The sequence below is a fragment of the Tachyglossus aculeatus genome, chromosome 15 (genome assembly GCF_015852505.1).
Source record: "Tachyglossus aculeatus isolate mTacAcu1 chromosome 15, mTacAcu1.pri, whole genome shotgun sequence".
Classification (NCBI taxonomy): Eukaryota; Metazoa; Chordata; class Mammalia; order Monotremata; family Tachyglossidae; genus Tachyglossus; species Tachyglossus aculeatus.
The window spans coordinates 21,831,166-21,857,883 of NC_052080.1; the positions used below are offsets into that span (position 1 = coordinate 21,831,166).

The following is a 26,718-nucleotide window of genomic DNA, read 5'->3' on the forward strand; positions in this document are numbered from 1 at the left end:
AGAATCTACAGGGAGCAGGACTCTGCTTAGGCATGTTCCAGGCTTAGCTAACAAAAGTTTTCTGCACACTGCCCTCAATAAATATTTGTTGACTGATTAGCTAGGTCCAGCCCCTAACAAAATCTAAGATTTTCTTTTTAAAGCTACTTAGCTTGGGACCTTGCATTTTCCCCTGTGTCAATAATCCATTTGGAATGAGGCAGAACAAACAAGTCTTAAAGGAGTAAATTACTTTTAGAAAGAAGCCAAAGAAAACAACTAAAAGATGTTTACGCTTTGCCCTGAGAGCTGGTCTGAGACTTCCCAAGCAAAACATTATCAATAAATAACTTCTATCGATTCATTTAATCATATTTATTGAGTGCTTAATGCCTGCAGAGGACTGTACTAAGTGCTTGGAAGAAAACTGCCCATAACAAGCTTACAGTCTAAAGACGGGAGACAGACATTAATATAAATTACAGATATTTACCTAAATGCTACGGGGCTGGGAGGCAGTGAAGAACAAAGAGAGTAAGTCAGGGCAATGTAGAAGGGAGTGGGAGATGAGGAAGTTGGTGGGGGGATGCTTTCATCAGGGAAGGCCTCCTGGAGGAGATATGCCTTCAATAAGGCTTTGAACAGGGGAGAAGAGTGTCAGATTGGAGGAGGAAGGGTGTACCAGGCCAGAAGCAGGACTTGGATCATCATCATCATCATCAATCGTATTTATTGAGCACTTACTATGTGCAGAGCACTGTACTAAGCGCTTGGGAAGTACAAATTGGCAACATAATTTGATGAAGGGTCGGCCATGAGATAAAACGGGGGTACAGTGAGATTAGCACTAGAGGAGCCCAGAGTGTGGGCTAGGACAGTAGGGAAGTGAGGCAGGAGGGGGCAAGGTGATGGAGCGCTTTAAAGCCAGTGGTGGATGGACAACCACTGGAGTTTGAAGAGTGGGGTGACATGATGTGAACATTTTCTATAGAGAAATGATCTGGGCAGCCGAGTGATATAGACTGAGCCCCCTCCTTCCTCTCCCCCTCCCCTCCCCCTCCTAGACTGTGAGCCCACTTCTGGGTAGGGACCGTCTCTATGTTGCCAACTTGTACTTCCCAAGTGCTTAGTACAGTGCTCTGCACACAGTAAGCACTCAATAAATACGATTGAATGAATGAATGAATTCCCCCCACCTTACCTCCTTCCCCTCCCCACAGCACCTGTATATAAGTATATACGTTTGTATGTATTTATTACTCTATTTTACTTGTACATATTTATTCTGTTTATTTTATTTTGTTAATATGTTTTGTTTTGTTGTCTGTCTCCCCCTTCTAGAGTGTGAGCCCGCTGTTGGGTAGGGACTGTCTCTATATGTTGCCAACTTGGACTTCCCAAGCACTTAGTACAGTGCTCTGCACAAAGTAAGCGCTCAATAAATACGATTGAATAAATGAATGAATAAGCACTCAATTTAACTGACTCAGATACTGTTTATACCACAGAATGGAAATTAAGATGGTCTTAACGAAATCTTAAGGGCCAAGCACTGTGCTAGATAGCAGAGTGCCGCATCAAACAGTCCCAGGCCTCCTGGGGCTTACGTTCCTAGGACGGTAAATGCCCATTCTGTCCCCGTTCTACAGAAAACCGAGCCCCATAGATTTTCAGCTTCTCACACAAGGTCACACGGCAGGCAAGCGGAATAACAACCGGGAAGTTGGGTGTCCCAACTCCCAGTCACAATGCTTCCCCTAATAGAAGTGGACCTTACCCTCAAAGATTGCAATCATCCAACTGGGCCAGACCCACGAGCAGAGGTTGCCGGACAACCTATAGTTAAGCTACAACTGATCAGAGACAAGAGTAAGCAATGAAGCACGCAAACAGGCACACACGTTAAGGGGGCTGGGGCCCACCCCCAAGGCCACATTGACCAGGCTGGGCAAACTATCCTCCCCAATATTCAGCAGGGACGCGGCCCTTTCAGGATGTCTGGTCTACCTCCACCTCCCTCCCGTGTGTTCGGTCACCAGGAAATAGAGACTACCCATCGGGAAATTGACCATCATCCTACCGGGGGCGGACCCGGGAGACGGCAGCAAGGTCCTGCTCGTTCCTATCAGCGCCGTCTCTGGCTCCCCCCGCGTCGGACATTCGTTTCCCCCTCTGGACCAGTGTTTATATGTGATTTAGAATTCCCCTTCCCCCAGATGGCTAGTCTGCCCACGCTGTCCAACACCAGCTTTTTGGACAGGCCACAGGGAGGGAACCAGGGCCTACCTTCCCTTCGACAGGGTTGGTGGACATCTTTGGACAAAGCCAACCAGGGAATCCCAGATGGCGGGATGCTGTAGAGCAGGCTCCAGTCCTCTCTCTCTCTATGGTGGAAACCGATTCACTTGGTAGCCATGACTCAATTCTTTGTACAGAGGGGATCGGGAAGAAAAAAATCAGCTACTTCTCTATAGAAGGGGTTTTGGGTGTCATGTTCTAGTGGAAAGGGCACAGGACTGGATTGTAATCCTGACTCCACTCGCCTGCTGTGTGGCCTTGGACCAGTCACTTTGCTTCTCTGGACCTCGGGTCGCCCCATCTGTCAAATAAGAGGTGGCATGGACTCATGGTTAAATCACAAACCATATCTTGTAATAGTAATAATGATAATAGTACTCAAGTGCTTACTACATACCAAGTACTGTTCTAACCACTGGGGTATATACAAGTTAATCACACTACCACACTGTCCCACATGGGGCTCAAACAATCGCACTTGGGCCCTTACTCTCTGCAGAGCACTATACTAAGCAACTGGGGGAGTAGAGTAACCAGATACATTCCCCACCCACAATAAGCTTACCATCTAGAGGGCATGAAGACAGACATTAGTATAAATAAATAACAGATACATATCCTAGGGCTGTGGGGCTGTGGTGAGAAGGGGAGGGAGGAAGAAAGAGCAAAGGGAGCAAGTCAGGGTAACACACAAAGGAGTGGGAGCAGAGGAAAGCAGGGCTTAGGGAAGGCCTTTTGGAGGAGAAGTGCCTTCAATAAGGTCTTGAAGCGGGAGAGATTCATTGTCGGATTTGAGGGGGGAGGGCATTCCAAGCCAGAGGCAGGATGTGGAGGGGTCGACTGTGAAATATACGATATCGAGGCACAGTAGAAGCTGAGCATTAGAGAGATGAAGTGTGAAGGCTGGGTCGTAGTAGGAGAGGGAGAGTAGTAATGTGAGCTAAGTGGGAACAAGGAGATCGAGTGTTTCCAAGCCAACAGTGAGGAATTTTTATTTGACACAGAGGTGGATGGACAACCACTGGAGTTTGAGGAGTGGGGAGATGAGTCCTGGATCCCCACTCTTCATCCCCAATTTACAGATGAGGCAACTGAGGCCCAGAGAAGCAAAATGGCTTGCCCGAGGTCATAAAGCAGACATGTGGCAGAGCCAGCATTAGAACCCACATCCTTCTGACTCCGAGGCCCACGCTCTATCCACTAAACCACGCTGCCACTGATGGCTTAACAGTACTTGGCACATAGCGAACACTTCCGGACCACATCGTTCTCATGGCCGAGGTTGAACCGGCCGCAGCCACTGGCCATCGGGCCTGAGTCCCGCTGCCAGCTTTGGGGATGCCGGGGACCGCTCCCGACCCTGATGACTAGGTCCCAGGGCTTGGCTGCCTCCCAGCTGCCCCAGCACCCACCCTGACTTACTGCGTCCAAGAAGCGGGAGCGGGGGAGAAAAGAGTCACACTCAGTAGCTGCTGCCTAAAATGCCTCCCTTATTCCTTTCCAGCCTCTTGAAGACCTGCAGGCAAATCCCATTCTGGGGAGGAATCCATCTGCAAGCTAAATGATGCCAGGACAGCAGACACACAGACAGACCACCCTGCCACCTCTCAGACCAACACCAACCTGCTGCTTGTCTCCCCACCACCGAAGCCATCCGTGTCACACAGCAGGAGAGAAGCCCCGAAACTTCCATCTAAGTCGCCCCGGATTCCTGGGTCCAGCTGCTCTCACCTCCCAGCCTAAACGCTCAGTCAAAAAACAGGTCAGTTTCAGCCCACGGCAACTCCATGCCGTATCTCTGCAGGTAAGAGAAACTTTTTCCCCCCACTAAATATGATCTTGAAGCACTTAGTACACAAACGCAACTACCAACTCCATTATGCTGTACTCTTCCAAGCGCTTGGAACAGTGCTCTGCACTCGGCAATCACTCAAGAAATAACAACTGGTTGATTACTGCAGGTCAAGCACTGTCCTGAGCCCTGGGAGAGATTCAAGTAAATCCACTGAGATGATGTCCCTGTCCCACATGGGTCTGGATGGAGGAACAGATAAAATCCCCATTTTATCTGTGAGCAGGCACAGAGTAGCTAAGTGACCTGTGCAAGGTTGCACAGCAGGAAAGTTTTGGAACTGGGATTAGAACTCGGGTCCTCTGATTCCTAGGCCCATGCTCAATGAGGGTGGGGGGGTGGAGAAGGAAGGGTTAAGGGGCCATATAGGTGATGTTTTAAAAATACTTCAAGGAGAATAAAGGAGGGCCAGAGTGAGTTGTGGGGCTGGCATAATAATAATAGTAGTTTTAGACTGTGAGCCCACTGTTGGGTAGGGACTGTCTCTATGTGATGCCAATTTGTACTTCCCAAGCGCTTAGTACAGTGCTCTGCACATAGTAAGCGCTCAATAAATACGATTGATTGATTGATTGATAGTAGTAATAATGGCATTTGTTAAGCACTTATTAGGTGCCAAGCATAAGCACCAAGCACTGTTCTAAACCCTGGGGGGGTGGGGGGGAAGAGATGCAGGGTAATCAGGCTGTCCCCCATGGGGCTCCCAGTGTTAATCCCCATTTTACAGATGAGGGAACTGACACACAGAAGTGAGACCGTTGTTCTAGACTGTGAGCCCGTTGTCGGGTTGGGACCGCCTCTATATGTTTCCAACTTGTACTTCCCCAGCACTAAGTCCAGTGCTTTGCACACAGTAAGCCCTCAATAAATACGATTGAATGAATGAATGAACGTGACTTGTCCAAAGCCACACAGCTCACAAGTGGCGGAGGCGGGATTAGAACCCATGACCTCTGACTTCCAAGCCCGTGCTCCTTCCACTGAGCGACGCTCCTTCTCTGGCACGTTGGTGATCTTTGAAAACTAAACCCGGGGAGGGCGAGGGAGGACGGCAGGGAGCCGTTTGGGGGAGGGGGGGCGTGCAAAGACCACACCTACTACTCCACCCCAGTGCCTAGCAAACAGTCACCACTTAACACATACCACAGTTAGTAGACGGGCTGCATTCCAGGTCCGGAGAGGGTCAAAACAATGGACGGGTAGACAGGCTGGAAAGGGGAGGAGAGAGAGGCAGATAGACAGGCTGCTCCCACTGCCCGAAGGCAAGGAAGCTCTAACGAGGAGGGGCTACTTAGTGGCCCAAGAGGAGTTTAGCCAATCGCCACCCGCCGGCCGGTCCTCAGCTGATGCATTTCTCCCAATTCCAACTCGGAGCCTACGGAGAACGGGCTGCGGTTTCGCCAGCACAAACTGGGGGAAGGAGCGCTTTCCTTCTGCTTCTCGACCCTCCCGGCCAACAGGAAATACTTCTTTTGGGGATGGGTGGAGGAGGAGGAGGAAAGGAGGGAGGGAAGAAAGGATCTGTTGCAGTTTTAACCCCAACCATAAGCAGCTATTCTCTTCCACGGGGGCGTGGGTGGAAACGCTGGGTTCTTTATCATCACCATCATCAATCGTATTTATTGAGCGCTTACTGTGTGAACAGCACTGTACTAAGCGCTTGGGAAGTACAAGTTGGGAACATATAGAGACAGTCCCTACCCAACAGTGGGCTCACTGTCTAAAAGGGGGAGACAGAGAACAAAACCAAACATACTAACAAATAAAATCCACTTGAAATCATCGCAGTCCGTGAGGATTGCATCAATAGGGAGAGATCCATAGGATTTAGGGAACCCGGAGCACTGTCAAAAGCGCTTAGGAGAGAGCACAATCGCTAGCCACAACTTAATTCTATGGGGAAGGCATAAAATGTGTTACAGACCAGGGCAGGGGCATTAGCTAAGGGGAGGTATCTAAATCTTGTGGGGGTGCTTATCAAGTGCTTGAAGGGCAAACTGTCACGAGCATCAGTGTTTTTTTTGTGGGGAAGGGTGAGAAATGAGGGCTTGAGGTAATTCATTCACTCAATCGTATTTATTTAGTACTTACTTTGTGCAGAGCACCGTATTAAGCGCTTGGGAAGTACAAGTCGGGAACATACAGTGACAGTCCTTACCCAACAACAGGCTCACAGTCTAGAAGGGGGAGAACAGACAACAAAACAACACATGTGGACAGGTGTCAAGTCACCAGAATAAAAATAAAGCTAGATACACATCACTAACAATAAATAGAATAGTGAATATGTACAAGTAAAATAGAGTAATAAATCTGTACAAACATATATACAGGTGCTGGGGGGAGGGGAAGGAGGTAGGGCGGGGGGATGGGGAGCAGGAGAGGAAAAAGGGGGCTCAGTTTGGGAAGTAATGTGAGAATTGCTGTAAACAGTGAAGCGGGGAGACCTGGGGTACCTCAGCTCCCCTGAAGAAAAAGGGGACAGCATGGTCTAGTAGCTGGAGCACAGGTCTGGGAGTTGGAAAAACCTGGGTTCTAATCCCTGCTCCACCACTCCTCTGCTGTGTGTCCTCAGGCAAGTCACTTCACTTCTCTGGAGCTCAGTTACTTCTTCTGGAAAATGAGGATTAAGTGCTTAAAAGGCCACACAGGCACATATATCAGTGATGCCTTGGGGGTGGGGGGAAAGGGTGGTAAGCAGAAGTGAGGACTTTAATAGTGTCAGGAGTGCTTTGACCAGTGAAGAGGAGAGACCAGGGGTCTATCATACAAACAAAGGGGTGGGTGGGTGTCCCGGCCTGTGAAGTGGCAGAAAAGCAGTCTCAACTCCAACCTGGTTGCTCAACACGGAGGAAGGACGTCCAAGTTATACTGCCTTGGACATACAGCAACCTGAAAGGGTAGACGCATAGAAGACGCAGCACTTCAACCAATAGACCATGCAAATGATAAGTTCCCCAGGCTCACTGTGGCTGTGAGTGCTTAATTGCTGAGGTGGATATATGGGGTGAGCGAGTACAGACCTGGGGAGGCCTGAGCGACCATGAGGCCTTAGCACAAACCTCCACCAGAGCTCACCGACACACCGGTCCTGTCACAGAACCCCGGCTCTGAAGCCACACATTCTATAGTTGCACTGTTTTCAACCGAGGCCTCATGTGTACACAAGTCCTCTCTTCCCGCGCCACTTATCTCATCAGATGAAAGTCTTCAAGAAGACCCCTCCTGAGGTCCTTGGGCTTCTAGATGAAGCATAACGAAAACCCACTCGGGGGGGCTTCACTCAGCCAGGCCTCCAACCCCTGAAGAGGAAGCAGAAAACAGGGTGTACCTCTTGAAATTCTCTCAGCGTCTGTCTCCCCGGGTAGAACACAAGCTCCTCGAGGTCAGGGATTGGATAAACTCACTCTGACTGCAGTTCTGTCAGTGAAGCCTGAGGCTGGGCATAGAGTTAGTTCAACCCCTAGGCGATCGTTCTCAGCCTCTACATAAAGGTCAGGGTCAGTAGGATGGCAACTGCTGAAAGCAGAGACCGTGTCTGTTTAACCTGCTTGGGATGAGAGTAAACAACTGTGTAGCGTGCACGTGGTTCCACAGTAAAATATACTTAGATGATATTTAGGAGCTTTAATCAAGGAGAATCTACATCGTGAGTTTTTTTTTTCTTCCTTACTCAAGGCTTTAAGCCTACTTCTAATCGCAGTTTTTCTAAGAGCCTTTAATTCTAAGACACCACAGACACTTCCTAGTTAAAATGGCCATTTCAGGGGTGACAGCTGGAAATCACCAAATACTTGATTCAAAACAGGAAGGTACCTTAGATCCCTCTAGGATGGGAGAAGCAGCATTGCCTCATAGCTGGAGCACAGGTCTGGGAATTGGAAGGACCGGGGTTCCAATCTCTGCTCCACCACTTGTCTGCTGTGTGTCCTGGAGCAAGTCACTTCACTTCTCTGGGCCTCAGTTACTTCATCTGGAAAATGGGGATTAAGTGCTTAAAGGCCACACAGCCACATGCATCAGTGATGCCTGGGGGGAGGGTAAGGAGAAATGAGAGCTGGAGTAAGGAGTGCTTTGAACTGTGGACAAAGGAAACTGTCAGATACAAAAAAAGGGATGGGTGGAGGTCCCTGGCCTGTGAAATTGCAGAGAAGCAATCTCTTCTCCAATGGGATTGCTCAGCACCAAGGAAGGACATCCAAGTCGAGATGCCTTGAACACAGAGCAACCTGAAAGGGTAGACACATAGAAGACCAAGCACTTAACCAATAGACCGTGGACGTGACAAGTCCCCCAGCCTTAGGTGGGTGTGAGTGCTTTTTTGCTGAGGGGGAAATGTGGGGCGGATGAGTAGCCATCTGGGGAGGCCTGAGCCACCGTGAAGCCTTAGCACAGACCTCCACAAGAGCTCACCGATGCACCGGTCGTGTCCTAGAACCCCGCCTCTGAAGCCACACATTCTGTAGTGCACACATCTTGAATGTCGTTCACGTGTACATATATACTTTCTCCCGACACCACTTATCTGGTCAGACGCAAGTCTTCAAGACGACCCCTCCTGAGGTCCTTGATGGCCTTGTAGCTGAAATGAAATGAAAACCCACTCCGGGGGCTTCATTCAGCCCAGGCCCCACCCCCATAAGAGGAAGCAGAAAACGGGGTGTACCTATCAATTCTCTCCGCGTCCATCTCCCCAGGTAGACCACAAGCTCCTCGAGGTCAGGGGTTGGGTAAACTCACTCAGACCGTGCAGTCCTGTCGATGAGGCCTCAGGCTGGGCGTAGAGTAAGCTCTTAACCCTTGGTTGATCATTCTCAGCCTCTACATAAAGGTCAGCGTCGGTAGGATGTCAACTGCTGAAAGCAGAGACCATGTCTGTTTAACTTGCTTGGGGCGAGAGTAAACAACTGCGTAGTATGCATGTGGTTCCACAGTAAATATCATTTGATGATATTTAGGAGCTTTAATCAAGGAGAATCTACATCCTCATTACTCTGAAGGCTTTAAGCCTCCTCACAGCAGTTTTTCTAAAAGGCTTTTAATTCTAAGAGACCAAAAATTTCCCCATTAGAATGGCCATTTCGGGGGTGACGTGAAATAGAAACCACCAAATACATGATTCGAAACAGGAAGGTACTTTAGATCCTGTTAGGAGAAATGCGAGAAGTAGCACTGCTTAGTACATAGAGCACAGATCTGGGAACTGGAAGGACCTGGGTTCAAATCCCTGCTCCACCACTTGTCTGCTGTGTGTCCTCGGGCAAATCACTTTACTTTTCTGGGCCTCAGTTACTTCATCTGGAAAATGGGGATTAGGTGCTTAAAGGCCACACAGTACCGTGCATCAGCGATGCCTGGGGGAGAGAGTAAGAAGAAGTGAGAGCTAAAGTAGTGTCAGGAGTGCTCTGAACTGTGGGGAAGGGAAACCAGGGGTCTGTCAGATACAAACAAAGGGGTGGGTGGAGGTCCCTGGCCTGTGAAATGGCAAAGTAGCGATGTCATCTCCAATGGGGTAGCTCAGCACCGAGGAAGGACGTCCAAGTTGAGCTGCGTTGGATGCACAGAAACCTGAAATGGTAGATAAGTAGGAGACTAAGCGCTTAACCAATAGACCATCCAAATGATGTCCCCCACAGTCACATGGGTGGGTGAGGGCAAAATTGCTGAGATGGGAATATGGGGCAGATGAGTAGCGATCTGGAGAGGACTGAGGGACCATGAGGCTTTAGAACAAACCTTGACTACAGCTCGACACACCAGTCATGTCCTAGAACCCGGCTCTGAAGCCACACATTCTACAGAGCACTGTTCTCGACCGACGCCTCACGTGTGCACACTTCCCCCCTCCCAACACCACTTATCTGCTCCAATGCAGGTCTTCAAGAAGACCCCTTCTGAGGTCCTTGACAGTCTTCTAGCTGAAACATAATGAAAGCCCACTCGGGGGGCTTCACTCAGTCTGGCCCCTGCCGCTTTGGGGGTGTGTGGGGGGAAGGGGGAAGTGGGGGGAACACCCCGTTTGCCACTGCCCACCTTAATTCTCTCGGCACCCACCTCCCCAGGTAGACCACAAACTCCTCGAGGTCAGGTACTGGGTAAACACTTGGCCTTCTAGTCCCGACGAGGTCTCAGGTTGGCTGTAGAGTAAGCTCTTAACCCCTACTTGATCGCTCACGACATCCACATAAAGGTCAGCGTCCGTAAGGTGCCGACTGCTGGAAGCAGAGACTGTGTCTTTTTAACCTGCTTGGGACGAGAGAAAACCATTCCAGCATGTGGATGTAGTTCCGTAGGAAATAAATTGATGATTTAAGTGCTTTAAATTAAGGAGAATCTACATCATGATTCTTTCCTCCTTTTTCTCAAGGCTTTAAGCCTCCTTCTCACAGCAGTTTTTCCAAGAGCCTTTAGTTCTAGGAGACCAGGGTCACTTCCCACTTAGAACGGCCATTTAAGGCATGAGGTCAGATGGAAACCACCGAATACATGATTCAAAACAAGAAGGTACCTTAGGTCCCACTAGGAGAGATGGGAGAAGCAGCCTGGCCTAGTAGCTAGTGCACTGCTCTAGGAATGAGCAGGACCTGGGTTTGAATCCATTCTCCACAACTTGTCTGCTGTGTGTCCTCGGGCAAGTCACTTCTCTGGACCTCAGTTACTTCATCTGGAAAATGGGGATTAAGCGCTTAAAGGGTACACAGTCATGTAAATCACTGATGCTTTGAGGGAGGAGGGTGGGGAAGGCGAAGTGAGGGCTTTAGTAGAGTCAGGAGTGCTTTGAACAGAGGAGTGGGGGGGAAAACCAGGGGCCTGTCAGAAACCAACAAAGGGGTGGTTGGAGGTCCCCGGACTGTGAAATGGCAAAGAAGCGATCTCAACTCCAACAGGGTTGCTCAGCGCAGAGGAAGGACTTCCAGGTTGAGGTGACTTGGACACACAGAAACCTGGAAGGGTAGACATTTAGAAGATTAGGCGCTTAACTAATGGACCGTCCAAATGATAAATCCGCCAGCCTCACGGGTAACTGTTAGTGCAAAGTTGCTGAGGGGGAAATGTGGAGTGGATGAGTAGTGTGGGGAGGCCCGAGGGACCATGAAGCCTTAGCACGGAGCTCCACCAGAGCTCCCAAGCACAGTAGTAGTGTCCTAGAACCCCGGCTCTGAAGCCACACAGTCTACAGCGCACAGTTCACAACCGACGCCTCATGTGCACAAATCCTCTCTCCCGACAACACTTATCTGGTCAGATGCAGGACTTCAAGACGACCCCTCTTGAGATCCTTGACGGTCTTCTAGCTGAAACATAATGAAAACCCACCCGGGGGACTTCACTCCACCCAGCTCCCACCCACAAAAGAGGCACACCCCGTTTTCTGCTTCCTAAGTTCTCTTAGTGCCCCTCTCCCGGGGTACATCACAAGCTCCTTGAGGTCAGGGATTGGGTAAACTCACTCCACCATGTAGTCCCATCCATGAGCTCTCAGGCTGGGCATAGAGAAAGTTCTCAACCCCTAGTTGATCGTTCTCAGCCTCCACATAAAGGTCAGCGTCAGTAGGATGCCAACTGCTGGAAGCCGATACCTTGCCTGTTTAACTTGCTTGGGACAAAAGTAACAGCTACATAGTATGGATGCAGTGCCACAGTAAATATCACGTGATATTTAGGAGCCTTAAGGAGAATCTACGTGGGGAGTCCTTTCCTCCTTACTCTCAAGGCTTTAAGCCTCCTTCTCCCAGCAGTTTTTGCTAAGAGCCCTTAATTCTAAGAGACCACAGACACTTCGTAGTTAGAATGGCCATTTCAGGGGTGACATGAATTGTAAACCATTCAAATAACATGATTCAAAACAGGAAGGTACCTTAGATCCCATCTGGAGAGATAAGAGAAGCAGCAGGGCCTAGTAGCTGGAGCACAGGTCTGGGAATCGGAAGGACCTGGGTTTGATTCCATTCTCCGCCACTTGTCTGCCGAGTGCCCTCAGGCAAATCACCTCACTTCTCTGGGCCTCAGTTACTTCATCTGGAAAATGGGGATTAAGTGCTTAAAGGACACAGAGTCACATGCATTACTGATACCTGGGGGGAGGATGAGTAAGGAGAAGTGAGGGCTAAGTACTGTCCAGGAGTGCTTTGAACAGTGGAGAAGGGAGGCTGGGGTGTCAGTCAGAAAGGGGTGGATGGAGGTCCCCGGCCTGTGAAGTGGCAGAGAAGCGATCTCAATTCCAACAGGGTTGCTCAGCTCCAAGAACGAACTTCCAGGTTAAGCTGCCTTGGACACACAGCAACCTGAAAAGGCAGACATATAGAAAATTGAGAGCTTAACTAATAGACTGTCCACATGATAAGTAGACCAGCCTCACGGGTGGGTGTGAGTGCAAAATTGCTGAGGGGGGAAAATGGAGTGGATGAATACTGATCTGGGAAGGCCTGAGCAACAACAAAGGCTTAGCAGGAACCGCCACAATAGCTCACAGACACACCGGTCATGCCCTAGAACTCCGCCCCTGAAGCCACACATTCTATAACACACTGATCTTGACCAAAACCTCATGGGTGCACAGATACTCTCTCCCGATGCCACTTATCTGGTCCGATGCAGGTCTTCAGGAAGATCCCTCCTGAGGTCCTTGACAGTCTCCTAGCTGAAACAATGAAAACCCACTCGGGGGGCTTCACTCAGCCAGACCCCCAAACCCAGAAGAGGAAACAGAAAACGGGGTGTGCCTATCTAAATTATCTCAGCGTCTGTCTCCCCAGATAGAACACAAGCCCCTCGAGGTCAGGAATTGGGTAAACTCACTCGGCATTGTAGTCCCATCGATGAGGTCTCAGGCTGGGCATTGAGTAAGACCTTTACAGCTAGTTGACTGTTCTCAGCCTCTACATAAAGGTCAGCGTCGGTGGGATGCCAACTGCTGGAAACAAAGACCGTGTCTGTTTAACCTGCTTGGGATGAAAGTAAACAACTGCATAGGTGTGGATGCGGTTCCACAGTAAATATCATTTGAGTTATTTCCTCCTTTCTCTCAAGGCTTTAAGCCTCCTTCTCACAGTACTTTTTCTAAGAGACTTTGATTCTAGGAAACCACGGATACTTCTCAGTTAGGATGGTCATTTAAGGGATGAAGTGAGATGGAAACCACCAAATACATGATTCAAAACCAGGAGGTACCTTAGGTCCCATCAAGAGAGATGAGAGAATCAACATGGCCTAGGAGGTAGAGCACAGGTCCGGGAATCCAAAGGACCTGGGTTCGAATCCATTCTCCATCACTTTGCTGTGTGTCCTCAGGCAAATCACTTCACTTCTCTGGGCCTCAGTTACTTCATCTGGAAAATAGGGATTAAGTGCTTAAAGGGCACACAGTCATGTGAATCAGTGATGCTTTGAAGGGAGGGTGGGGAAGGATTAGTGAGGGCTTTAGTAGTGTCAGGAGTACTTTCAACAGTGCAGAGGGGAGACCAGTGATCTGTCAGATACAAACAAGGGGTGGTTGGAGGTCCCAGGCCTGTGAAATGGCAGAGAAGCCATCGCGACTCCCACACAGATTGCTCAGCATCGAGGAAGGACGTCTGGTTGAGCTGCCTTCAACACACAGCACCCTAAAAGGGTAGATGTATAGAAGATTAAGAACTTAACTAGTAGGCCGTCCAAATGATAAATCCGCTAGCCTCACGGGTGGGTGTGAGTGCAAAATTGCTGGGGGCAGGGGGACGTGGGGAAGGTGAGTAGCCATCTGGGGAGGCCCAAGCGACCGTGAAGCCTTAGCACGGACCTCCATAAGAGCTCACCGACTCACCGGTCGTGTCCTAGAACCCCGGCTCTGAAGCCCCATATTCTATAGTGCTTGGTTCTCGACCGATGCCTCACATGGACACAAATCCTCTCTCCCGACGCCACTTATCTGGTCAGATGCAGGTCTCCAATCGAGCCCTCCTGAGGTCCTTGCCAGTCTTTAAGCTGAAACATAATGAAAACCCAATTGGGGGCTTCATTTAGCCCGGCCCCCACCCCCAAAAGAGGTACACCCCATTTTCCACTTTCTCAAGTTCTCAGCATGACTCCCCAGGTAGACCACAAGCTCCTTGAGATCAGGGATTGGGTAAACTCACTCTGCAGTGTAGTCCCTCAGGCTGGGCATAGAGTAAGCTCTTAACCCTTAGTTGGTCGTTCGACATCTATCTATGAAGAGGTCAGCAATAGTAGGATACCAACTGCTGGAAGCAGAGAGCGTGTCTGTTTAATTTGCTTGGGATGAGAGAACTTCATCAGATGGATGTGGTTCCCCAATAATTATCTGATGATATTTAGGAGCTTTAAGTACGGAAAATCTACATCGTGAGTTCTTTCCTCCTTACTCACAAGGCTTTAAGCCTCCTTCTCAAAGCAGTTTTTCTAAGAGCCTTTAAGTCTCGCAGACCACAGACATTTCCTAGTTAGAATAGCCATTTCCGGGGTGATGTGAATTCGAAACCACATGATTCAAAACAGGAAGGTACCTTAGGTCCCATCAAGAGAGATGGGAAAATCAACACGGCCTAGTAGCTGGAGCACAGGTCTGGGAATCGGAAGAACCCGGGTTCAAATCCATTCTCCACCTCTTGTCTGCTGTGTATCCTCAGGCAAATCACTTCACTTTTCTAGGCCTCAGTTACTTCATCTGGAAAATAGGGACTAAGTGTCTAAAGGGCACAGAGTCACATGCATCACTGATGCTTGGGAGGAGGATGGGGAAGGAGAAGTGAGGGCTGAAGTGTCAGGAGTGCTTTGAACAGTGGAGAAGGGAGACTGGGGAGGGGGCAGGGAAAGGGGAGGGGGGGCAGTCAGATAGAAAGGGGTGGATGGAGGTTCCCGGCCTGTGAAATGGCACAGAGGTCATTTCAATTCCAACAGGGTTGTTCAGCACCAAGAAAGAACTTCCAGGTTAGATTGCCTTGGACACACAGCAACCTGAAAGGGTAGATACATAGAAGATTAAGAGCTTAACTAATCGATGGTCCAAATGATAAATCCACCAGCATCACGGGTGGGTGTGAGTGCAAAATTGCTAAGGGGGAGATATGGGGCAGATGAATAGTGAGCTGAGCTACCGTGAAGCCTTAGCACAGACCTCCACGATAGCTCACCGACACCCTGGTCGTGCCCTAGAACCCCGGCCCTGAACCCACACATTCTATAATGCACGGATCTTGACCGATGCCTTAAGTGTGCACTAATCCTCTCTCCCGAAGCTACTTATCTGGTCAGATGCAAGTCTTCAGGAAGACCCCTCCTGCGGTCCTTGACAGTCTTCTAGCTGAAACATAATGAAAACCCACTTGGGGAGCTTAATTTAGCCCGGCCCCCACCCCCAAATGAGGTACACTCCATCTTCTATTTCCTCCTATCTAAATTCTCTCAGTATCTGTCTCGCCGGGTAGACCACAAGCTCCTCGATGTCAGGGATTGGGGTCAACTCACTCAGCCATGTAGTCCCATCAGTGAGGTCTCAGGCTGGGGGTAGAGTAAGCTCAACCCCTAGTCTATCGCTCTCGGCCCCTCCATACAGGTCAGCGTCGGTAGGATGCCAACGGCTGGAAGCAAAGACTATGTCTGTTTAACCTGCTCGGGACGAGAGTAGACAGCTGCATAGTGTGGATACAGTTCTACAGTAAATATCACTTAATGCTATTTAGGACCTTTAATTAAGGAGAATCTACATCGTGAGTCCTTGCCTCCTTACTCAAGGCTTTAAGCCTCCTCACAGCAGTTGTAAGAGCCTTTATTTCTAGGAGACCTGACACTTCCCAGTTAGGATGGCCATTTAAGGGATGAAGTGAGATGGAAACCACCAAATACATGATTCAAAACCAGGAGGTACCTTAGGTTCCCCATCAAGAGAGATGAGAGAATCAACATGGCCTAGGAGGTAGAGCACAGGTCCGGGAATCCAGAGGACCTGGGTTCGAATCCATTCTCCATCACTTTGCTGTATGTCCTCAGGCAAATCACTTCACTTCTCTGGGCCTCAGTTACTTCAACTGGAAAATAGGGATTAAGTGCTTCAAGGGCACACAGTCATGTAAATCAGTGATGCTTTGAAGGGAGGGTGGGGAAGGATTAGTGAGGACTTTAGTAGTGTCAGGAGTATTTTCAACAGTGCAGAGGGGAGACCAGTGATCTGTCAGATATAAACAAGGGGTGGTTGGGGGTTCCTGGCCTGTGAAATGGCAGAGAAGCGATCTCAACTCCAACAGCTTCTCTCCACACAGAGGAAGGACTTCCAGGTTGAGCTGCCTTGGACACACAGCAACCTGAAAGGGTAGATACGTAGAAGAGTAAGCGCTTACCTAACAGACTATCCAAATGATAAATCCAGCAGCCTCACCGGTGGGTGTGAGTACAAAGTTGCTGAGGAAGAACTGTGGGGCGAATAAATAGCCATCTGGGGAGGCCTGTGTGACCGTGAAGCCTTAGCCCAGACCTCCACAAGAGCTCAACGATGCACTCGTTGTGTCCTAGAAACATGGCTCTGAAGCCACACGTTCTGTAGTGCACCGTTCTCGACCGACGCCTCACGTGTGCACAAACCCTCTGCCCCGACGCCACTTATCTGATCAGATGCTGGTCTTCAAGACGACAACTCCTTAAGTCCCTGACAGTCTTCTAGCTGAAACATAGTGAAAACCCATTCAGGGCGGGGGGGGGTGGGGGTGGGGTTCAGTCAGCCCGGCCCCCACCCCCCAAGAGATACATCCCGTTTTCTGCTCCCTACCTAAATTCTCTCAGTGCCTGTCTCAGTGTAGACCACAAGCTCCTCAAGGTCAGGGATTGTGTTAACTCACTCTGCAGTGTAGTCCCTCAGGCTGCGCATAGAATAAGCTCTTAACCCCTAGTTGGCCATTCTCGATGTCTATGTAAAGGTCGACATCAGTAGGATGCCAACTGCTGGAAGCAGAGACTGTGTCTGTTTAATTTGCTTGGGACAAGGGTTAACTTCATCAGGTGGATGTCATTCCACAGTAAAGATTATGGGATGATATTTAGGAGTTTTAATGAAGGAAAATCTACATCGCGCATTCTTTCCTCCTTACTTTCATGGTTTTAAGGCTCCTTCTCAAAGCAGTTTTTCAAATAGCCTTTAATTCTAGGAGACCAGGGTCACTTCCTAGTTAGAATGGCCATTTTAGGGGTAACATGAGATGTAAACCACCAAATACATGATTCAAAACCAGGAGGTACCTTAGATCCCACTGAGAGAGATGGGAGAAGCAGTGTGGTCTACACTGATCTGGTAATCGGAAGGACCTGGGTTCTAATCCGTGCTCTGTCATTTGTCTGCTGTGTGTCTTCAGGCAAGTCACTTCACCTCTCTGGACCTCAGTTGCTTCATCTGCAAAAGGGGGATTAATACTGTGAGCCCCCTGTGGAACGTAGACTGTGTCCAACTTGATGAGCTCTTAAACTCAGTGCTTAAAACGGTGCCTGACATATGTGTGCTTAACAAATACCATGGAAATGAGAGATAGAAAGACACACAGAAAGAAAGGGAGACTTGGAATTCACTTGGGAAGTGTTAACAGGTGACCCCAAATCCTTCCTTGATATTACAACTGTGAGGGCAGGAGAACCATCAGGAGTGGACTATTAAGAGGAAATGCACAGTGTTTAATTTCACTTCCAGGGAATACGGGAGAATGGGAGTAGTAACCATAATAACTGTATTGAGTACCCAATTAGTTTGCAGTCCCTCGAATAAGCTTCTTGTAGGCAGGGAGTATGTCTATGAGCTATTGTGTATTCTTCCAAATGCTTAATACAGCATTCTGCCCAGAATAAGCACTGAGGAAATGATAGATTGGCCCCACTGGCACAACACTCAGTACTAAGTGCTTGTGGAAGTTCAACGGAAGTCAGATCCACAATCCCTGCCCACAGGGATCTTACTCTAGTGGGGGAAAAGAAGTGTTTGTTTCCAGTCAGTAACAGAATAATCTGAATATTTTAATTTACAAATATACATAAGAGTTCCTCCCCAGGGTGTAATCACCACCACATATTTTTATACATTGTTTATGTTCTCCTAAGAGGACAACCCTGCCAGCGAGGTTTAACTATAAGCCTATGTGTAGCCACAGAGAGCAATGCAGGGCCCACAATCCCAGCTACATTTGTAAAAATCCCATCATAAAATCCTCTATCACCTTGCCCATTGCACCGTAAACCCGTTGTGGGCAAGGACTGCTCTTTCTACCTGTAATGTGTTTTCCCAACTACTTTATACAACAATTAACTGAGCCAAGTGTTAGAAATTGCTGTTGGTTTGATAACTTCTCTGTGCCTCAGTTACCTGTTCGCATGCTGGGGATTCAATACCGAGCTTCTCAAACTCTGAGCCCCATTGGGAATTTAGTTACCTCCTCTCCCAGTACTTAGTACTGCCCTAGGCACATAAGCACTTAAATACTATTATAACAATAGGGTTGGAGGCTGAGAAACTGTTCCCCTGTGAGAAGGAAGGTGGTGGAAGATGAAAGCTCAACGTGTGGTTATAAGGTTTCCTTGAAAGGAATGAACAGAGCAACTTGGTATGTAAGATAGGGCCAGTTGATTTTACAGAGATTGGGCTTGGGTGGGGCAAAATGGGAGCTGGATGGAGACTCACTCAATCAATCGTTTTTATTGAGCGCTTACTGTGTGCAGAGCACTGTACTAAGCACTTGGGAAGTACAAGTTGGCAACATATAGAGACAGTCCCTACCCAACAGTGGGCTCACAGTCTAAAAGGGGACTCCTGAAGAGATGTATACCTACTCAAGTTTTATGAAGGCATAAAGTGTGCAAACATTCCTACATTTCTTAAAGCATTTACTAGATGCCAAGCCCTGAACTAAGCCTGGGGTAGATATGAGGTGATCAGGTGAAATATTGCTCCTGTTGACCACATGGAGTTCACAGTTTAAGTAGGGAGATGAGTTTTACAAGTGACAGAACTGAAGACTCATGGAAAGAGCCTGGGCCTGAGAGTCAGAGGACCTGAGTTCAAATCCCCACTCTGCCACTTGCCTGCTGTGTGACCTTGGTCAAGTCACTTGGCTTCTCTGCACTTGTTCCCTCATCTGTAAGAGGGGGAGTAAGTACCCATTTTCCCCCTCAGACTCGGAACCGCACACGGGACAGGGACTGTGTCCCACCTCATCTGGCATCTTCACCACGGCTTGACACATAGTAGCCCTTAAACAAATCCAATAACAAGGAAGTTTACAAAGAGTATGTTTGTTTTAAACGTTTTTAACGACTCTGTGGAAGATCCAAGAGTGAATGCAAGTTTTAGGTGAGAAAAATATTTGGAAGCCTTTCACATACAAGCAGTGGCTGAGGCCCATCACAAAACAAAGTTTGAAGGGGAGCCAATTAATGACACAGAGCAAAAAACATGCAAGAACTGAGTTAAGGGACCCTGTCAGCAAAACCAAGGCCTAATAGCTTCTGGAGAAGGGAGTGATTCACAGCATTCGTCAATTAACAGGTCAGGGAAGATTAGGGCAGAGTTTTTTTTTTTCTTGTTTTTTTTGTGCATTTTTATTTGCATAGCTGGCTTGCACTGGTCATATCTAGTCAGCAACCAGAAGACCATGACTTTGGGGTGAGAGAGAATAAGCAAGCCAGCTTTGGAAGAAACAAAATAGTCTGTTTTCATGCAGATCTCAAAAAATAGAGTCAGACAACTCTTGCACAAACAGGCTTTGCAGGGCTCATTTGTCTCTCCTGTTTGGGAGCTTCTCAGGTCCAGTTTTCTAAACTGATTCATTGCAGACAGGAGCTGAAAGAAAAAACAGTTTTAAAAACTGAGAACCACAAGAAAAGGTTTCAGGGTGGGAACAACTGGATTTTGTTTTATGCCCACCCCCAATTCCAGAGACCCTTTTGTCCTTTTATTAAACCTAAACAGATTTCAACCTGATAGAAGTTCTTAGGAGGCTTCTGCTTCCCTCACTTACCAGCTGCACAATACAACTATTAACCCTTTCTCTACATTTGCAGTTAGAGAACTTGTTACTTACCATGCCCAGGCATTATTAGCCACTGAAGTAGACAGAAGATAATAGCGTCAAACCCAGTCATTGTCCACAGGGGCCTCACAGCTTAAGAAAAAAAAAGATTTAATGAGAGAGACAGTCATTATAGTTATAAGTCAGGCATCAGAAGAACTGAGATTTAGAGCCAGTTCCCCCACTTACCTCGGGGAAAGTCACCTACCTTCTGTTGGCCTCAAGTGCCTCATCTGTAAAATGGAAACTCAAAACGGTGTTTTCCTCTTACTCTGACGGGAAACCCTACGGGCGCCAGGGACCATACCCCCTCTCATAATCTGATGTTCTGGAGTCTATCCCTGTATTGAACACAATAGTAGATATGCATTAAGTCCCGCGGACAGAAATTCACAAAGTCAGTGAGTCTATTTTGATTCAACATAACTTATGCTCTCCACAACAAAAGTCATTAACGATTGTTTAGGGAGTAACCCTTTTAGGCAAAACACTAGCATGGGCTCAAGGTGACTACAAGGGGGAATAAAAAAGGAACATTGCCCCCAAAGACTTTCCAGCCTAGGGGGGAAGATAGGACAACATGAAAAGAGAATAAAGGGCAACAGCCAGAATAATTGAAACCCAATAGACCCACAGCCTTACCAGTTTAAAAAGACTCAGTAGTTTTCCTACCCGTCTTTCTTCCTGTAATTACCTGCTCATTGCTTTTCTCTCCCGGGTAGAACAAACCTATTTTTAAAACCCTCCCGAGAAAATCCTTTCCTTGATAACCTAGCCCTCTCTTTACCACACGTCCTGCTCGGAAGACGCTGCCTCGCAACTAATCTAAATCCCTCCTGCGACCGCGGCTTAAAACCCATTTCCTCCCGCTCCAGCATCGTTGGGGATGCAAAACACCTGGTGGTCACAGGCCTCTAACAATCAGGAACCCGCTGCCTAGGTGATTTCCATCTTTAATTAATCCCGGGCCAGGATTTCCCAAGGAAACTGAGGCCCCGAGAAGGTTCTCAGTAAGTCACCCCGAAAATAGTATTGGGACCGTGAACCCCATGTAGGGCCGGGACTGTGTTCGACCCGATTATCTTGTATCTCTCACAGTGCTCAGTACAGAGCCTGGTACACAGTGAGTGCTTTGCAAGTACCATCATCATCATGAAAGGGCAAGGATCGACTCCCCCCAAACTGATCCAGCCTCCTCAGAACGACCCCTGAACCTAACGACCGTGAGCCCCGATTTTAAAGAAATCAGGCGAAGGCCAAAGATCGGATGCCCCTCGGCTGGGCACGATTTGTTTTCGGGCTACCGAGAAGGGGAAGCATCACCCCCACAATCTGATCATCAACATCATCATCAATCGGATTTATTGAGCGCTTACTGTGTGCAGAGCACTGTACTAAGCGCTTGGGAAGTACAAATTGGCAACATATAGAGACAGTCCCTACCCAACAGTGGGCTCACAGTCTAAAAGGGGGAGACAAAACCAAACATACCAACAAAATAAAATAAATAGAATAGATATGTACAAGTAAAATAAATAAATAGAGTAATAAACATGTACAAACATGTATACATATATACAGGTCCTGTGGGGAAGGGAAGGAGGTAAAGAACCAGCATGGCTTTGTGGAAAGAGCACGGGCTCAGGAGTCAGAGATCGTGGGTTCTAATCCCGTTCCGCCGCTTATCATTTGTGTGATCTTGGGCAAGTCACTTCATTTCTCTGTGCCTCAGTTACCTCATCTGTCAAATGGGGATTAAGACGGTGAGCCCCACGAGGGACAACCTGATGACCCTGTTGGAAGCAGCATGGCCTAGTGGCAAGAGCACGGGTTTAGGAGTCAGGGATCGTGGGTTTTCTAATCTCCGCTCTGCCACATGTCTGCTGTGTGAACTTGGGTACATCGCTTAACTTCTCTGTGCCTCAGTTACCTCATCTGTAAAATGGGGATCAAGACTGTGAGCCCCATGAGGGACATGACCTGTTTCCAAACTACCTTGTATCCATCCCAGGGATTAGACCAGTGCTTGGCACATAGTAAGCGCTTACCAAACACCGCAGTTATTTTTTTTTTCTGTAAAATGGGGATGAAGCCTGTGAGCCCCACGCAGGACAACCTGATTACCGTGTATCTACCCCAGTGCTTAAAACAGTGCTGGGAACATAGTAAGCGCTTAACAAATACCATTATTATTATTACTCCAGCACTTAGAACAGTGCTTGGCACATAGTAAGTGCTTAACAAATACCATCAACATTATTATTATTACTATCCAGCCCCCCTCAGGGCGGCCCCTGAACCTAATGGGAATAGTTAAGGAAATCAGGTGGAAATCAGGAGGGAGGCCTCTCAGTTAGGTGTGATTTGTTTTTGGGCTAGTGGGGCTGGTAGGGTTGCCCTCCCCTGATGCCAAGGTGCCCAGGAAGTGGCTAGACCCTCTTTGGGGTGAGGCAGGTGTTGCTACTCCTAGGAAAAACTGGCAGCTTGCCCACCCACCCCCTTGCCCACTTGAAGACCTTCCAGATAAACTGGTGCAGGATGGCAGGTTGGTTTCCCAGCCTCCCATCCTTCAATTCGCCCATTCAGCGTGTTTACTGAGTGCTAACTGTGTGCGGGGCATTGTAATAAGCACTTGGGAAAGGACACTCCAGCCCAACAGAGCGACAATAATAATAATAACCATAATAATGGCATTTATTAAGCATTTACTATGTGCAAAGCACCCGCAGCCGGGGCCGGGACCCTGTTGGCTCCTGAGTGCAGACAGATGGACAGGCGGTGGGCACGGACAGGAGGGTCCCGCAGGGCAGCGCCGCCAGGACCCCTGCCACCCAATAACCGGGGGGTGCGCAACCGTCCCCCGGCCCCGACCCCTGAACCCCAACCCGCAGCCCCCGACCTCCAGCCCGCACCCCCAAGCCCCAGCCCGGACCCCCAAACCCCAGGCCTGACCCCCAGCCCGGATCCCCGACCTCCAGCTCCGACCCGACAGCTCCTACAGTGGCTGTCAATCAACCTACACATCAGGCAATAACTCCTCACCCTGGGCTTCAAGGCTGTCCATCACCTCGCCCCCTCCTACCTCACTTCCCTTCTCTCCTTCTCCAGCCCAGCCCGCACCCTCCGCTCCTCTGCCGCTAACCTCCTCACTGTACCTCGTTCTCTCCTGTCCCGCCATCGACCTCTGGCCCACGTCCTTCCCCTGGCCTGGAATGCCCTCCCTCCGCACATCCTCCAAGCTAGCTCTCTTCCTCCCTTCAAAGCCCTGCTAAGAGCTCACCTCCTCCAGGAGGCCTTCCCGGACTGAGCCCCCTCCTTCCTCTCCCCCTCCCCATCCCCCCCCCCCCGCCTCACCTCCTTCCCCTCCCCACAGCACCTGTATATGTTTGTACATATCTATTATTCTATTTATTTTATTTGTACATATTCATTCTATTTATTTTATTTTGTTAATATGTTTTGTTTTGTTGCCTGTCTCCCCCTTCTAGACTGTGAGACCGTTGTTGGGTAGGGACCGTCTCTATATGTTGCCAACTTGTACTTCCCAAGCGCTTAGTACAGTGCTCTGCACACAGTAAGCTCTCAATAGATACGACTGAATGAATTAATGACCCCCAGCCCACACCCACAACCTCCAGCCCGGACCCCCAAGCCCTAACCCCCAACCTCAACCCGCAGACCCCAACTTCCAACCCCGACCCCCAACTTCTAGCCCCCAGCCCCCAATTTCTAATTCCCAGCCCGGGACCCCCAAACCCCGGCCCCATCCTCCAACCTCCAGCCCCGACTTCCAACCCGCAGCCCCCTACTCTCAGCCCCGATCCCCGACCCCTAAGCCCCTAACCCCCCAACCCTCAGCTCAGAGGGCCTGGGGAGCTGGAGAGAAGAGGGGGAAGGGGGCGATGGAGAGGAGGGGGGCCTTGGGGAAAGGGGGAGATGGAAAGAAGGGGGATCCTGGAGGGAAGGGAGAGATGGAGAGGAGGGGGGATCCTGGGGGAAAGAGGAGATGGAGAGGAGGGGGATCCTGGGAGAAGGGGGCGATGGAGAGGAGGGGGATCCTGGGGGAGATGGAGAGGAGGGGGGATCCTGGGGGAAAGAGGAGATGGAGAGGAGAGGGGGATCCTGGGGGAAGGGGGAGATGGAGAGGAGGGGGGATCCCGGGGGAGATGGAGAGGAGAGGGGGATCCTGGGGGAAGGGGGACATGGAGAGGAGAGGGGGATCCTGGGGGAAGGGGGACATGGTGAGGGGGCCCTGGGAGGAGATGGAGAGGAGCGGGGGTCCTGAAGGGAGATGGAGAAGAGATGGGGTCCTGGGGGAAGGGGAGATGGGGGTGATGGAGAGAAGGAGGGTCGGGGAGGGGGAAGGGGATATGGAGATAAGGGGATCCTCGGGGAAAGGGGAGATGCAGAGAAGGGGGATCCTGCGGGAAGGGGGAGACGGAGAGGAGAGGGATCCTGGAGGAAGGGGGAGATGGAGAGGAGAGGGATCCTGGAGGAAGGGGGAGATGGAGAGGAGAGGGATCCTGGAGGAAGGGGGAGATGGAGAGGAGAGGGATCCTGGAGGAAGGGGGAGATGGAGAGGAGAGGGATCCTGGAGGAAGGGGGAGATGGAGAGGAGAGGGATCCTGGAGGAAGGGGGAGATGGAGAGGAGAGGGGGATCCTGGAAGAAGGGGGAGATGGAGAGGAGAGGGGGATCCTGGAGGAAGGGGGAGATGGAGAGGAGAGGGGGATCCTGGAGGAAGGGGAGCTGGAGGGATGGAGAGGAGGGTGTTTCTGGGGTGGGGAGGGGGTGTCTGGGACGGAGGGGGTTCGGGGTGGAGCTGTGTCGGCGCCCAGGGCGGCGCAGGGGCAGCGGGGGCGCAAACCCCATCGTGCCGTGCCGTGCCGTGCCGTGCCGTGCCGTGCCGCCCTTACCTGGCCTGACCCCCTCCGGGGCCGGGCAGCGGGCGGCGGGGGGCGGGCTGTGTGTGGAAGGGGACAGACAGACAGACAGACAGACACACACACACACGTACAAAAAGAAAGGCTGCCCAAACTTGCGCCTGGGGGGGGGGGGGGGGGGGGGCGGGCGCGCTCCCGGTGGGGGCGCTCCCGCGGCGGGGCGCGCGCTCCCGGCGCTCCTCCCCCGCCGCCTGCAGCACATGGTCGGCGGGCGCGCGCCCCCGAGGCCGGCGGAGACCGGCTGCAGCCGGTACGGGAGGACAGCCCAGCGGCCCCGGCCCGGAGCGGGGCGGGGGGCGGGGGGGGACACGGGGACAGGGACACACACACACACACACACACACACACACACACACACACACACACACACAGCCCACCCCCCCCCAGAACTGGCCCCAGGACTGGCCGGGCCAAGGGCGGACAGGCCGACAGCCGGGGGGGGGGGGGGGGGGGGGGGAGGGCAGAGGTGGGGGGGCCGCCCTCCCTCCCGCACCGCCAAGGGTTAACGTCCTCCTCTTGGCCCCCGACCCGCCTATAAAGCGGGGGGCAACACCAGCCTCTGGGCTTTGCAGTTTCCTCCCTCCTAACTTGGTGAGTTGGCTTTTTTTATTTACCTGCTTAAAGTTGGGTCTGGGGCTTTTTCTTTTCTTCCTTTAAATCCCCCCCCCCCCTTTGCGTTTTCTGAAATTGACATTTAACCTTTATTGGGGGGGGGAGGCGCGTTTTATTCCCATGGGGTCCCATCCGGAATGAAGCGCTCGCCCGGCTCCTCCGGCGGCCCGCTCCTTTCCTCTTCCGTGGGAAGCTCCGAAAGGGAAGAAGGGTGGGGGGCAGGAAAGGGGCCCCCCCAACTTCACCCCATCTCCCCTCCTGGCTCTTTCGCCCCCCCCCCTCCCAAGCCCAGGGAGAGAATCCTCGCAAACGATGATGATGATTTCTAATCATCATCACGACAGTGCCCAAGCGCGTAGCACAGTGCTCTGCACACAGTAAGCGCTCAATAAATACGATTGAATGAATGAGAATGGTGTTTAAGCCAGCCCTGGCTATGTACCGGACGCTGGCCTGAGTGCTTGGGCAACAGGAGAGAGAGAGGGGGTCAGTTCCACTTGAGACGTCCCGGCACTTCCTTCTGCTTTTTTTCTTGAATTTTCGGAAGGGGTGATGTGGCTTAAGGTTGCTAGAAAAAAAGAGAGGGGGATGGGGGGAGGAATTAACCACCTTGCAAAAGTTGGGTTTCCCAATTTACGGGCTAATAATACAGCGTGAGGCGCACAGACGGATCGATCTATAAACTTCAAGAGGCAGAAGCGGCATGTCCACTAAGAAAAGTAGGGAGTTGCTTCTACACTGCCAAGGAGATTATTCTTTGCCGGGCCGTCAAACGGCAGACTTTTCGTCCCACCCGAAGGGGAACCTTTGGCAAGAGTGCCAGAGCCTGGCCCTTAAAAATGACTCATTCCACCAGTGACGGTTCTCCTGTTTTTTTGCTGGGTTTCGGTTTTTTGGGGGAGGCCCAAACTCCATCCCACCCAGCCAGTGTAGAAATAGCCCGTGTGCCTGGAAGCGAAGGGTGTCGCCTCTGAAACCGAGGGGAAATCCTGTCCTCCGTCTTA

At 50.3% G+C, this 26,718-nt stretch overlaps 1 protein-coding gene and 2 long non-coding RNA genes across 6 annotated transcripts in view; 1 reads left to right on the forward strand and 2 right to left on the reverse strand.

Annotated features, from left to right (window-relative positions):
* Positions 1-2,555: 2,555 nt before the first annotated feature.
* On the reverse strand, positions 2,556-5,382 carry LOC119937656. Its single transcript, XR_005454176.1, has 3 exons — positions 5,273-5,382; positions 3,901-4,016; positions 2,556-2,578 (listed from the first exon to the last, which is right to left on the reverse strand). It is a non-coding gene; the product is annotated as an uncharacterized LOC119937656 (long non-coding RNA).
* SLC16A6 (solute carrier family 16 member 6) overlaps positions 3,955-26,718 on the forward strand; it is a 45,832-nt gene continuing 23,068 nt past the window's right edge. The window contains exon 1 of one of the 3 annotated variants that reach the window (XM_038757224.1): positions 3,955-4,039. The gene's annotated coding sequence lies outside the window, so the exon portion shown is untranslated. Of the gene's footprint in view, positions 4,040-25,604; positions 25,694-26,718 lie in introns of those variants that run through there. The other 2 variants (XM_038757225.1, XM_038757227.1) reach the window with 2 other exon arrangements.
* Positions 19,386-20,951, reverse strand: LOC119937654. 2 transcript variants are annotated; one of them, XR_005454174.1, is made up of 4 exons: positions 20,833-20,951; positions 20,369-20,501; positions 20,173-20,253; positions 19,386-19,931 (listed from the first exon to the last, which is right to left on the reverse strand). It is a non-coding gene; the product is annotated as an uncharacterized LOC119937654 (long non-coding RNA). The 2 variants fall into 2 exon arrangements; XR_005454175.1 differs by having other exon boundaries at positions 20,350-20,501.